At 45.5% G+C, this 13,259-nt stretch overlaps 1 pseudogene; it reads right to left on the reverse strand.

Moving 5' to 3' along the window:
- Positions 1 to 8,197: 8,197 nt before the first annotated feature.
- LOC102864129 lies at positions 8,198 to 8,674 on the reverse strand (annotated as a pseudogene).
- Between the last annotated feature and the right edge of the window lie 4,585 nt (positions 8,675 to 13,259).

The raw sequence follows: 13,259 nt of genomic DNA on the forward strand, positions 1-13,259 counted from the left end.
AATGGGAATGTCAGAGACAGTGCGATTGGCACAGGACAGAGCGGAGTTTAGGGCTGTTGTACATAGGGTCGCTATGAGTCGCAGGCGACTCAACGGCACATAACAACAACAACAATGTTCCAATTATACAGTTCTCTCCCTCGTCTGTTTCAATGTCTTGTATACTATCCCCTCTTTTCTTAGTTTCTCCCCAATCTCCATATCTGTCCTATTCAACAGTGGCATTATACAGTATTTATCTTTTTGTGACTGACATATTTCACTCAGCATAATGTTCTCCATGGTCACCCATTTTGTATAATATTTCATGAGTTCTTGTTTTTCAGTGTTGATGAGCACTTGGGCTGTTTCCAACTCCTTGCTATTGTAAACAAAGCAGCAAAAACGTGGGTGTGCATATATCTGCTTGGGTGGCAGTTCTGGTTTCTTTAGGGTATATTCCCAGTAGTGGAATTGCTGGGTCAAATGGCATTTCTATTTCCAACTTTTTGAAAAAGCACCATACAGCCTTCCATAGTGGTTGCACCATTTTACACTTCCACCAACAGTGAATAAGGGTTCCAGTATCTCCGCAACCTTGCCAATGTTTGTTGCTTGCTGCTTTGTTAAATTTTGCTATTCTTACTGGGGTCAGATGATATATCATAGTTGTTTTGTACACCTTAGTTTTTAAATTTACATCCTTGCTCTTTCTTAAAGCTTTGGAGAGGTCCTTGACAGCAGAAGTGCCAATGCAACATGTCTTTTGATTTCTTGACTGCTGCTACCATGAGTGTGAGAGTTTCTGAAGCCACTGTGCCTTGGTTGACTGTTAGCGTGTAAGTCTAGAGTACTGCTTTGAGAACAGTCAGCAGGAAGTCAGCTGAAAATAGCTTCCTGGACAAGCACGCAGATGTGTCCCAAGGAAACAGGGTGCATTCATGAGACCTCACAAGACCCAAAAGAGCAGTTTTGAAGGGTTAATTAATGAGAAACTAAAGTCCTTGAGAGTTTGTGAAAAGATAGATTAAAGAGAAGCTACTCTCCTTGAGAGTTTGCAGAAAATAGGGATACACTTATTATGTGCTTGTTGGGATTTTCTGGGAAAATCAGTAAAGCTATGATTCTTGGACATCCAAGAACACATTTCTTTCAGGTCCTTGAGATAATTATTGGATACTTACTTTCAGGTCCTTGAGACAATTGTTTGCTCTGTAGATGTCTGTTGTGTAGCAACAAGTCTGGTTATTCTGACAATGATGTGTCAAATGTGTTAATGGTAGCCCATGACAGACAGTGTTTGGTGGAGCTCCCCGATTAAAACAAGCTTGGAAGCAGGGGTGGCACCCACTTCCATAATAGCGTGCCTCTGGAAACCCTATGAACCTGGAGAGAGGATGAAAGTCACACAAGTGTTGAGGACTTTCCTTCATAGGGTCGCTATGAATCGCCTACAACTCGACAACACCTAACAACAATAACATCAGCATAGAAAGTGATCAGTTGGCCCAGTGGACAGAAAGCAATGCTACCAAGCCAAAAGTGGGTGACTTTTCATATGCGGCCTTCAGGCTTGTCTTTCCTTGTTTTTGTTTAAACATTCTTCTAGGTCGTATTGCCCTGGTGTGTCCACTTGCCATAGAGCTGTAACTTATGATTGCTGTGAAGCTGAACACTATCTATGGCACTGATGTGTCAAAGGCATTAATGGTTACCCATGGTACTTAACAACAACAACAACAACAACAACAATGGAATACTTGTAATTTCTATATATGCTGAGAAAAAGAAATGCTCAGGGTCTTGGCTTTTGCCTTGGTCCCCTGTGCTTTGTCTTTTCTCTCTGTCTGTGTTTTATCCTCAGCATTGCTGTGTCCTCTCATTTACGATTACCTTGGGTGGGAAGTCTCTGTGTGGGTAAACAGGATCTAGTGGGCTAGCCTTGGTATTTAAAATTTGGCTGGGCCCAAGTCACCTACTATTGATTAAGTTTAGAAAGAACATTGTTCTAAATGGTGCAGCACTTGTCTCTCAGTTTGCTGTACTGCAATTACTTGCAGTTGCTGTGATATTGAAATCTTTGCCAGTGGTGTGTCAAATTCCAAAAGGGTTTCCCATCATGGTTTTGGTGGATGTCCGTGATTAAGACAGACTAGGAAGCAGGATGGGCCATCTACTTCTTAAATAAAAGGCTTTGGAGATCCTATGAATAGTTAATGTAGTGTAGTGGTAGAGCCCAGATTGGAAGTTAGTTGAAATGAGGAAAATCAATAACAAATATCATTTAACAATTGGTACATGGAATGATCATAGCTTGTGTAAAGTGAAAAAGGCACAGAGAACCAGGTGAAATGAAACAAAAGAGTTTATTAGTGGCTATCGGGCAGATTGACTCTCTGAGACCAGATAAAGGCTGGGTCAGGCAGTTAAATTGCTAATGAGGAAATTAAGGCCAAACTTTATAGGTAGGGGTTGGGGGTAGGGTGGTCAGCCTGCTGGTCAGTTCTCCATGGAGGGTGTTGATTGGGTACCCTTTGTTAGTTCCCAAATACAGAGCTGCTCAGTCATGCAAGGTGTGGTTGGTGGCCGTGCTCTTTTCTGATTGGCCATAGATGTCTTACATCAGGCAGATTGGAATGTCTCTCAGAAGGTGCGGTTAGTGTGGAATGTTGCCCAGCTCCCATGTGGCCTTTCATTGAAGCCTTTTTGGTTATATAGGGGTGACGTGGTCTGTCTGGCTACTTCCTGCTGAACAGTGGTGGCAAATGGGGTTGGCTGGTAGGCTGGAAGGAGGTTCACTCGGGAGCTGGGAATATGGGTGGAGCAGCATTTGATTTACTGCGACTCGGGAGATTTCCTGGATGTGGTTCTGTAAAAATTAAAAAAACAGGGAGCAATCATTAATGCTGAGCAAACTATTAAGAGAGGACCAGGAAGTTGGGCTAGCGAGGTAAATGGTGGAGTTTGCCACCACCCTGGTTGTGTATTTGTCAGGCCCCTTCCCTTTTCCAGTTCTTCTTTGAGTTTGTGTAAATGTAAAGTATCTAGGTTTTCTTCTACTACAACACTTTCATTGGTTCCACCCTTATTAGCTGTGACCAAGTCTGGAGCTCGTATGTTCTGCAAGACTACCTGAGCAAGTGAAGTGGTTTGTCACTGTAGAGAGGCCAAACAATTGGCTGAGGCATCTATAGCTATTTGTAGTTGTTGTTTTAAATCTGCTGAGGTAATCAGCGAGTGGCCTAGGCCATCACCACCTACACCTGCAGCAACCAGAGAGGATGCTAAGAATAGTCCTACCAGTACAGGAAGGAATACTGCTTGTTTAGACTGGTAACTGTAGAGTGAGTCAAGGATGCCTAAAAGTTCTTCATGTCCATACATCATAAGCTGAGGTGCTAATATAGTTGGAACACAGGGGAATGGGGATGAAGTATTAATATGTTTGTAAAGAGTGAAGCTGCACCAGAAGAATCTTCCAGGGGGAGCATATATATTTTCTGATACTGCTGTGGTAGTGTTACAGGTAGCTGAGGAAGAGGAGAGTGAGGTATAGCAATGAGCATAGCTGGCATCTGTATTAGGGTGGAACAAGGAAACAGAGTGTAAGGGGCTTCCTGGAAGATGAATTGTTTGTGTGGTATAGTTGAAGGCTGAAGGGAAGGGTACTGCTAGAAGTGGAGAGTGGTCTAGATAGGCACAGAGAAAGCAATCAGTGATAGGTGAGAGATGAGGGGAAGCAGGAGGGAGACATTTGTAGAGGGATGCAAAATATGAGGTATGGAGATGGTTGTTTGGAGTGATTGCAAGATGTTTTAACCTAACAGGAGGACTGGGCAGAAGGGCATATCTAGGAAAGAGTGTGTGAAAGGCATATTGTCAAGTGTACAGGGCAAAGGAGGAGTTCAATGTGGAAAAGTGTTCCTCCTGACCATGATCTGGGAGTGAGTAGTGGCGCCTGAAAAGGTGGAGAGGACAGAAAAGGTAGCTCCCGTAGCTATTAAAAAAAGTTTAGACCTACCCGCTACTAAAATGGTTACCTATGGCTCGGTGAGGGTGATAGGGGTCACCGAGACTGGGCATCATCACTCTTCTTCTGCGAGACCCAGGAGTTCCAGGGGCGGGACTGTCCTATAGGTGGATGGTAGTTCTCTGTGGCCATGCACAACGGGTGACAAAGCCACAGCTGGGCAGTCGCTTCGCCAGTGACCTGGTTTTTCGTAGGCTGAGCATGGCTTGGTTGGCTGTCGCGGCTGTGGACACATCTTGGCCCAGTAGCCATCCAGGCCACACTTGAAACAGGCTTCCAGTGGAGCGGTGTTGCACTTGGGACCATTCTTACCCTGTTGCACTGACTGAAGGAGTGCCACTATGGCTTGGGTTTGGAGTGCCACTTGCTGATGCAGATTTGTTTAGCTGCTTCAGCCCTGTCCTCCCTGGAATTAAAAACTTTAAAAGCCATATTTACCAGATTGCTGGTTGGGGTTTGAGGGCCATTTTTAGCCTTTTTGAGTTTTTTCCAAAAATCTGGAGCTGACTGAGTGATAAAGTCAATAGCAAGGACTGTAGAGCCAGGAGTGGTGGCAGGGTCTAAGCGAGTGTACTGTGTTAGGGTTTCAGTTAGACCGTTCAAAAATACAGCTGGATTTTCATCAGGGGCTTCATGTCCTGAATCTTGTTGTAATTAAGAACTTTTTGAGTGGTGATCTGCATGCCCATTAAGAGACATTGGACCACACAATCTCGCCAGAATGTACTGTCTTGGCCTTGTTGATAATTCCAGTTTGGCTCAATATCTGGGACAGCAGAGGCAGCTACTGGCATAGTTTGGTCAGTAAAGTGTGGTACCTGATCTGCACGTGCACGAGTGGCAGTTAAAATACAGTCTTTTTTCATCAGGAGTGAGAGTAGAAGTGATAATGACATGAAGACCATGCCAAGTTAGATCATAAGCTTGAGTAAGATAGAGAAATTCCTTATGATACTAAGTGGGATTTGCAGAAAAGGAACCAAGGCACTTTTTTATGGTAGAAATATTGGACAGGAGAAAAGGAACATGAACCCGAACCACACCCTCTGCTCTGGCCACTTCACAGAGAGGACAAAGGAGGTCAGTGGCTGCATCAGGTGAGGAGAGGTTGGGAGTGTTAGAGCTGAGTGGATGGGGGTCATAGGAGTGAGTGTGAGAGCTAACTGTAGAGGGAGGGGCAGTGCTGCTGAGGGAGCAACTCCTGGTTGGGGGTAGAGAGGTGGCAGTGGAAAGAGAGAGGGAGGGATAGGAGTGGCTCGAGGTGGAGAACTTAGATCTTCAGGCAAGTCAAAAGAGGAAGAGGGAGCTGAGGGAAGTTCAGTAGAAGGCAGGGAAGGAGAAGGGCTTTTTTGAGCTAGAAGAACTTGAGCTGTGAAACAGTTCAAACACAGTTCCAGGCAAGAGCAAAGAAACCAGAGAGCTTGAACATAAGGTATATCTGAGTCTTTACCAAGATGTTGGCAAAAATTGTGTAGTGCTGAGGGAAGCCGAATATCAAATTTACTAATAGTAGACCAAATACTATATCAGGAAATGAGGGAGGCTTAATACAAGCTGAAGGTCACCTTGTGGCACTAAGGTGTTCCCTAAGAGTCAACATTGTTCTTAGTTTGTATCAACTGAATCCCTCCCTCCTGAGATTAGCATAAAGAGGAACTTGGCCTTATCTGTAAAAGACTTCACCATTATCCTTTGTTTTTGTTTTGTACTTCCTTGTGATTTTACTTTGTTTACCTTCCTTATGATTCTAAATAAATACTCAGAAAAGCATGGCTTGGGGCCTTCAGTCATGGGAACTGTTGGCCCCCTGTTTTTCACACTCTCTGTTCTATATCATTCCTGGTAGTCTGTCTTATTATTAATAATTATGAAAATACTTTACCTTCGGTCTGCAACAAGTGCTGTAAGAAAAGTATAGTCTAAGGTGCCACCTGTGGGCCAACAAAGCCCATCATCCAATTGGTATTTAGGACAGGAAACAGTGCAGAAGATGAGAGGCTTCTTCCATATGTTTAACTAGTCCTGAACCTTAGGCCAATGAGAAAGTAAGCATCCAAGCAGTGTCTTGTGGTCAAATTTGGAGGATTGTGAACCCATTTTTGCCTCACTCTGGGGCAAAGTGTGGAGAAAGTTTGGCTTCTAAACACTTAGTCCACACAAAGCAAGGAGGAGGTCAGCTGCTGGGTGCCTGGGGCATCCCCTCAGACCCACAGAACTCAGAGGCTGAACCTGGTTTAGCCAGACACAGGGAGTCCTGGGGTGCACCACAGGCAGGGTTCCTGGAGAGCAGTGTAGGGAAGAGAGGCAAGGAAAGGGTTGCAGATCACTTACCATGGACAGCTGCTGGGAGGAGCAGCAAGGTTCAGAGAGGGCCCGATTTAAGGCTTGGTTCTCTGTAGAAGTCTCTAAGAGGCACCTACTCCTCCTGGTCTTTCGGCACCAGGATGTAAGGTAAAAAAGGCACAGAGAACCGGGTGAAGTGAAACAAAAGAGTTTACTAGTGGCTATCGGGCAGATTGACTGTCTGAGACCAGATAAAGGCTGGGTCAGGCAGCTAAGTTGCTAATGAGGAAATTAAGGCCAAACTTTATAGGTAGGGGTTGGGGGTAGGGTGGTCAGCCTGGTGGTCAGTTCTCCATGGAGGCTGTTGATTGGGTACCCTTTGTTAGTTCCCAAATACAGAGCTGCTCAATCATGCAAGGTGTGGTTGGTGGTCGTGCTCTTTTCTGATTGGCCATAGATATCTCACACCAGGCAGATTGGAATGTCTCTCAGAAGGTGCAGTTAGTGTGGAATGTTGCCCAGCTTCCAGCTTGAATGCTGGAAAACTGGATATTGCTAAAAATAAAATCGAACACATGATTATTGACATATTAGGCATTAGTGATAGACTTCACTTCACATACTTTGGACATATTGCTAGGATGTGCTATTTCTTGGAGAGGTACATGATGTTGGGAAGAGTGGAGGGTTGGCAAAGGAGAGGAAGACCCTCAACCAGTTGGATTGACAAGGTGACATCTGCAATGGGCTCTACCCAAAGCAGCCTTAATTATTGCCACTCTTGGCTTGAATTTGTTAACTATAATTTGTTATTATCCACACAGTCAAGTGCTTTTGCATAATCAATAAAACACAAGGAAACATCTTTCTGGTATTCTCTGCTTTCAGTCAAGATCCAACTAGTGTCAACAATGATGCCCATTGTACTATGACCTCTTGTGAATCTAGCTTGAATTTCTGGCAATTCCCTGTTAATGTACTGTTTCAGCCATTTTTGAATAATCTTCAGCAAGATTTTATTTCCATATGGTGACCTAGTGGCAAGAAGCTGTGCTGCTATCCTGAAGGCACATAGTTCAAGGCCACAAGCTACTGTGTGGGAGAAGGATAGGCAATTTCCTCCTGTGGGAAGCCAAATTTCATTACTGTTGTTGTTGTTATGTGCTGTCAAGTCGCTTGCGACTCATAGCGACCCTATGTACAACAGCCCTAAACCCTGCTCTGTCCTGTGCCAATCGCACTGTCTCTGCCACTCCCATCCCGATTATCCCAGTCACTGAATTAATCCACCTCATAGAAGGCCTTCCCCTCCTGCGCCGTCCCTCCACCCTCCCAAGCATGATGTCCCTCTCCAAGGACCGGTCCCACCTCACAACATGTCCAAAGTATGCTAGACGGAGCCTCAGAATCCTCGCCTCCAAGGAGCCACCCGGTTTAACCCTTTCCAGGACAAATCTGTTTGTTTTCCTAGCAGTCCATGGTATTCTCAGTACTCTTCTCCAGCACCACAGCTCAAAGGCATCAATTCTCCTTCTGTCCTCCTTGGTCATTGTCCAACTCTCTGATGCATAACAAGTGATTGTGAAGACCATGGCCTGTATCAAACGCACCTTAGTCTCCAGAGAGACACCATTGCTCTTCAGTACTTTGGAGAGGTCCCTATACTAAATATTTATTTTATTTATTTTTTAAGTAAGAGTTGAAAATTTTCTTTTCACATGTCACAACACAAAAATTGCTTTTTTTAATCCTTTGCCCATTACTTCACTCAAACTATTCTGTGATAGAAAAGGGGAGCAAATCTTGCTTGTGCTCTTAGAAAACATCCACAGTCACAGCACCAGGGTCTCCTGGGTAAGTAGTACAAGTAATATAAAACTGATACAAAGAAGCTGCACTCTGTCCTTATCTGTGTGGTCGAGTCATTCCTGGCTGCGTGGGCACCATCATGGGATGGGCAAAGGGCCTCATCATTGGTGGCCCAGGTGTCATTGGCATGTAGCCTCCCATGAGTGGTCTCATTCCAGGAGCAGGTCCCACTGGCATAATCCCAGGAGGAGAACCCATCATTGGCATCATAGGAGGCCACCCCATTTGGGGTGCTGGCATCATACCAGGGTGAGGAGGGCCGGGGAGACTGGGTGGAGGTGGGATCATGGCACCTGCTGGAGGAGGAGCAGAGAATGGAATAGGAGGTATCTTTCCTTGTTGAAATGCAGACATTGTTTTGTCAGTTAAGCTCTGAGCCTGTTCTTCCATCTATTTTTGATAGTAGTATTTCACATTTTCTTTGTGTTTCCTGCCACTGCAATGTGTCTTTCTCACAGATGGCGAGTCATGAGTGAAGTACATGTCGCAGTAGTCACAATAAAACTTAGGCATGTTGATCCACACAGGCCGTTCACTGAACCATGCCTGGAAATGCATACTAAATATTTATAACAAACCAAATGCTATATCAGGTATGAGGGAGGCCAGGATACAAGTTGGAATTCATCCTGAAGCACTAAGGTGACTTTAGATTTTTACAGGGTTAAATACTAAGGCAAACCTTAAGCATTCACACAATTCTTGTATTATATTTTCTAATCCCTCCCTCCTGAGTCAAGCTTATGGTTTTCAATAGAAAGAGCTTAGCTTCATTTGCAAAGAATTCTCTTAGTGATTTGCTCCCTGGCAATTTTCAATAAAGGCACAGGGAAGCTGGGACCAGTGCTTCAGTTGTTCAAACTGCTCAGCCCCTGCTTTACCTCTCTGTTCACATACATTCTTGGTGTTCTGTCTCTTTATTACTACTATACCTGTTCTGTCTTATTATTAATACTATACCCTCAGTCAACAACATCCTCCCATGTGATTAACTGCCTCTGAAAATCCACCAGAGGGCCAACTTTGGATTGGTTCCAATTCTCTGGTACACAACAACAACAACAAAATTATATTAATGATGTTGTTGTTGATTGCCTTCAAGTCGAGCATGGCTCATATAGCAACCCCATGAACAAAAGGCCTGAAGCCCCTCTACAACCATTGACATTTATCAAAGTTTGTAGAGTTTCCGGAGACATGTTATTTAGGAAGTGGATACTGTTCAATAACTTGCATATACTCTTGGATCTAATTTTAGGGGAGAAAGGGAGCAAATACAGATCTGTTCTGGTTAGTTGGCCCAGTGTTCCGTATTTGTTGGCAGAGATGGATGAGCATATCCAGGGTTGCATCTGTTTCTTGAAACACTTCAGGTGGTATTTCATCAGTTCCTGGGGTCTTATATTTTTCACAATGCCCTCAGTGCAGTTTGGACTTCTTCCTTTAGTACTGTTAGTTTGTGGTCAGATGCTGGGTGGTATCTAGAGAGTAGATTGTTTAAAATTACTTTTGCAACCATTGTTGTTGGTCACATGACTGGATGGTGGTGCTGGTTGGGTGCCATCAAGTCAGCCTTGGCTCAGCAATCACACAAATAACAGCCACGAACCTCACCCTGTCCTGTGCCATCCGCACCATCTCCATCATGCTCAAGCCCACTCTTAGAATCACTGTGCCAGTTCTTCTTGTTGGGGGTCTTTATTTCGCTGACCCTCCACCTTCCCAACATGATATCCTTCTCCAAGGACTGACTCCTGACAATGTGCCAAATGTACGTGCGATGAAGTTTCACTGTCTTTGCCTCAAAGGAGCACTCTGGTTGCACTTACTCCAGGACAGACTTGTTTGTTCTTTTGGCAGTCCTTGAGATATTCAGTACTTTTCTCCAACATCAAATTTAAAGGCATCTAACATATGAGCAAGAGCCTATGGTGATGAAGGAAGAAGTTCAAGATGCTTTGAAGGAAATAGCAAAAAATAAAGCCCCAGGAATAGATGGTATACCAAATTGAAGTACTTCAGATAACAGATGTTGCCCTGGATGTGCTCACCAAGCTGTGCCAAGAAATCTGGAGAACAACTACTTGGCCAACTGAGTGGAAGAGATCTATATTTGTTCCCATTCCAAAGAAAGGTGACCCAACTGAGTGTGGAAGCTACAGAACAGTGTCATTGATTTCACATGCAAGCAAGATTCTGCTGAAGATCATCTAAAAACGATTAGAACAGCACATCAGCAGAGAACTGCCGGAAGTCCAGGCTGGGTTTAGAAGGGGTCGTGGTACTAGGGATATCGTTGCTGATGTTAGATGGATCTTGGCTGAAAGCAGGAAATACCAGAAGAATGTCTATCTGTGTTTCATTGATTATGCAAAGGCATTTGACTGTGTGGATCATAACAAACTGTGGCTGACTCTGAGAAGAATGGGAATCCCAGAACATTTAGTCGTGCTAATGCGAAACCTATATTTGGACCAAGAGGCAGTAGTCAGAACAGAGCAGGGTAACACTGCATGGCTCAAAATAGGGAAGGGTGTACGCCAGGGATGCATCCTGTCTCCATACCTTTTCAACATGTATGCAGAGCAGATTATTCGAGAGGCTGGGCTCTGTGAGGAGAATTGTGGCATCAGGATTGGTGGAAGATCTATTAACAATCTCCGTTATGCAGATGACACAACCTTGCTTGCTGAAACTGAGGAGGACCTCCTGCACTTGCTGTGAAGGGTCAAGGACTGCAGCCTTCAGTATGGACTAAGGCTCAACGTCAAGAAGACAAAGATTCTCGCCACTGGACCAATTGGCAGCGTCAGGATGGATGACGAAGAGATTGAGAGTGTTCACAGCTTCAGTTTGCTTGGCTCCACAGTCAACACTCTTGGTACCAGCAGTCAGGAAATCAAAAAGCGTATCGCAATAGGAAAGTCTGCCGTTAGGGACCTCTCAAAGGTACTCAGGAGCAACAGTGTCTCTCTGGAGACTAAGGTGCGCCTGATACAGGTAATGGTATTTGCAATCGCTTGTTATGCATCAGAGAGTTGGACAATGACTAGGGAGGACAGAAGGAGAGTGGATGCTTTTGAGCTGTGGTGCTGGAGAAGGGTACTGAATGTACCCTGGACTGCCAGGAAAACAAACAGATTCATCTTGGAGAGGATTAAACCAAGCTACTCCTTGGAGGCAAGGATTCTGGGGCTTCGTCTGACATACTTTGGACATGTTGCCAGGAGGGACGGGTCCTTGGAGAGGGACATCATGCTTGGGAGGGTGGAGGGACAGCGCAGGAGGGGAAGACCCTTTATGAGATGGATTGATTCAGTGACTGGGGTAATCGGGATGGGTGTGTCAGAGGCGGTGCAGTTGGCGCAGGATAGAGCAGGGTTTAGAGCTGTTGTGCATAGGGTCACTATGAGTCGGAAACAACTCGATGGCACATAACAACAATTTATCTTCTATAATCCTTGTTGATTCTCCAATTCTCAGTTGTGTAGTATGCATGGCTACAGAACTGTGCTAATGATGTGAAAGAGGTAAACACCACCTTTTGGACATAGGTGTGTGTGTGTGAGGAATCGAGGGGCAGTGCTGCAGGCAAGGGATGCCACTCCACCCTCCAGCATCCAAGAAGCTCTGCATCACAAAAATAAAGCCTTAGTGCCACCGCTGCCCTGTTTTGTCCATCCAGGCCTTGGATGAGTTTTCTCTCAGGAGTATGAAGTGAGACAGGGCAGGAACAGTGCTTGCAGCACGGCTGGTGTATAGCAGGCACTCAAAGTGGGCTCCCACTCTCATGTGGTCAGTGTTAATTGAGTGTCTGTTGCCTGCCGTCTCCAGGTTGGGAGGTGAGGCCGTCAAGGATGAGCTCAGAGGATCATCCTGCTCGGGCTTCCCTTGGAGATCTGGGCTCCCAGCAGCGTGTTGGGCGTGTGAGGGGTCAGCCTCAGGCAGCAGCTCTCTGAAGAGCTGTCTCAGGGCAGAGGGGCAGTAGCTCTGAAGTTTGGATCTTGGGGTGATGAGTTTGTGTCAGTCAGGAGGAGTCACTCAGAAAGGGATGCTGAGAACAGATAGACTTCCTGACGAGTGGCTTGGTGTCGTGGAGTCAGGTCAGAAATGGCAGAGTTGATGCCACTGTGCTGGGTGTTTGCTCAACAACAGGAAGGCAGGGCTGGACAGTGTGTCCCATCCCCCCAGATCCTGGTGCGGTTGGTGCTCAATGCCCCATAGAGTAGCTGCCGCAGTCACTCTGTGTGACCCCAAGTCTATCATTGGCATGTAGGCTCTGCCTCTCTCTGCTCATCCTGGGAACCCAGCTGCCATGTGGGAGGACAAGTGGGCCAGCAGTGGCCCTCAGTGGGGGCGGGGGATGTGGACTGCTGGACGGAGGCCTGGCTGCAGGAGGTTGAGTGCACTAAAGTTAGTGGTCTTGACACTGGTGCTGTCTGTCGGGTGGGCACCTTATCACAGTGGGAAGCTGGCCTGGTCCACACTGTCCAATAACACTGTTGGCCTGGGCCATCGCTCTGGCCACTGTGTTAGCCTAGCTCCTTGAGGGTCTTCCTCTTTTTCACTGCCCCTCTACTTTTCAAGGATGGTGTTCTTCTCCAGGGACTAGCAAACAATAGCAGATACACTTTAGAATGGCTTGGTTTTTGTTATGTGACTTTTATGAAGTTCTTTGAGTATGATGATTTCTGATTTGCACATTTCACTGTTTATGTTATGCTTCATTGGACTGTCCATTCACTCACTCGACTCACAGCTGGCCCTCTAGTGGGTTTTTAGAGGCTATAAACTGCATGGGAGGAAACTGCCCGCATTTCCCCCAGGAGATGCTGGGGGATTTGAACCTTTATGTGTGGCCTTTGGGTTGGTAAGCACGGGTACCTACAGACTGTGCCACCAGAGCTCCCTCTATTTCAAGGGTAGAAAAAAAAGTTCTTGGCTTCTCCATTTTTTCAGTGTTAGCAGCAGTTTGTTATGATCCACACGGTCAAATACCTTTGCATAGTTAATAAAAGTATACATCTCTCTGGTACTCTCTGCTTTCAGCCAAGATCCATTTGATATCAGCAATGACATCTCTGGAATGACAGCCTCT

The sequence above is a fragment of the Elephantulus edwardii genome, unplaced genomic scaffold, assembly GCF_000299155.1.
Source record: "Elephantulus edwardii isolate Elephantulus edwardi_28Jun2011 unplaced genomic scaffold, EleEdw1.0 scaffold00217, whole genome shotgun sequence".
Lineage (NCBI taxonomy): Eukaryota > Metazoa > Chordata > Mammalia > Macroscelidea > Macroscelididae > Elephantulus > Elephantulus edwardii.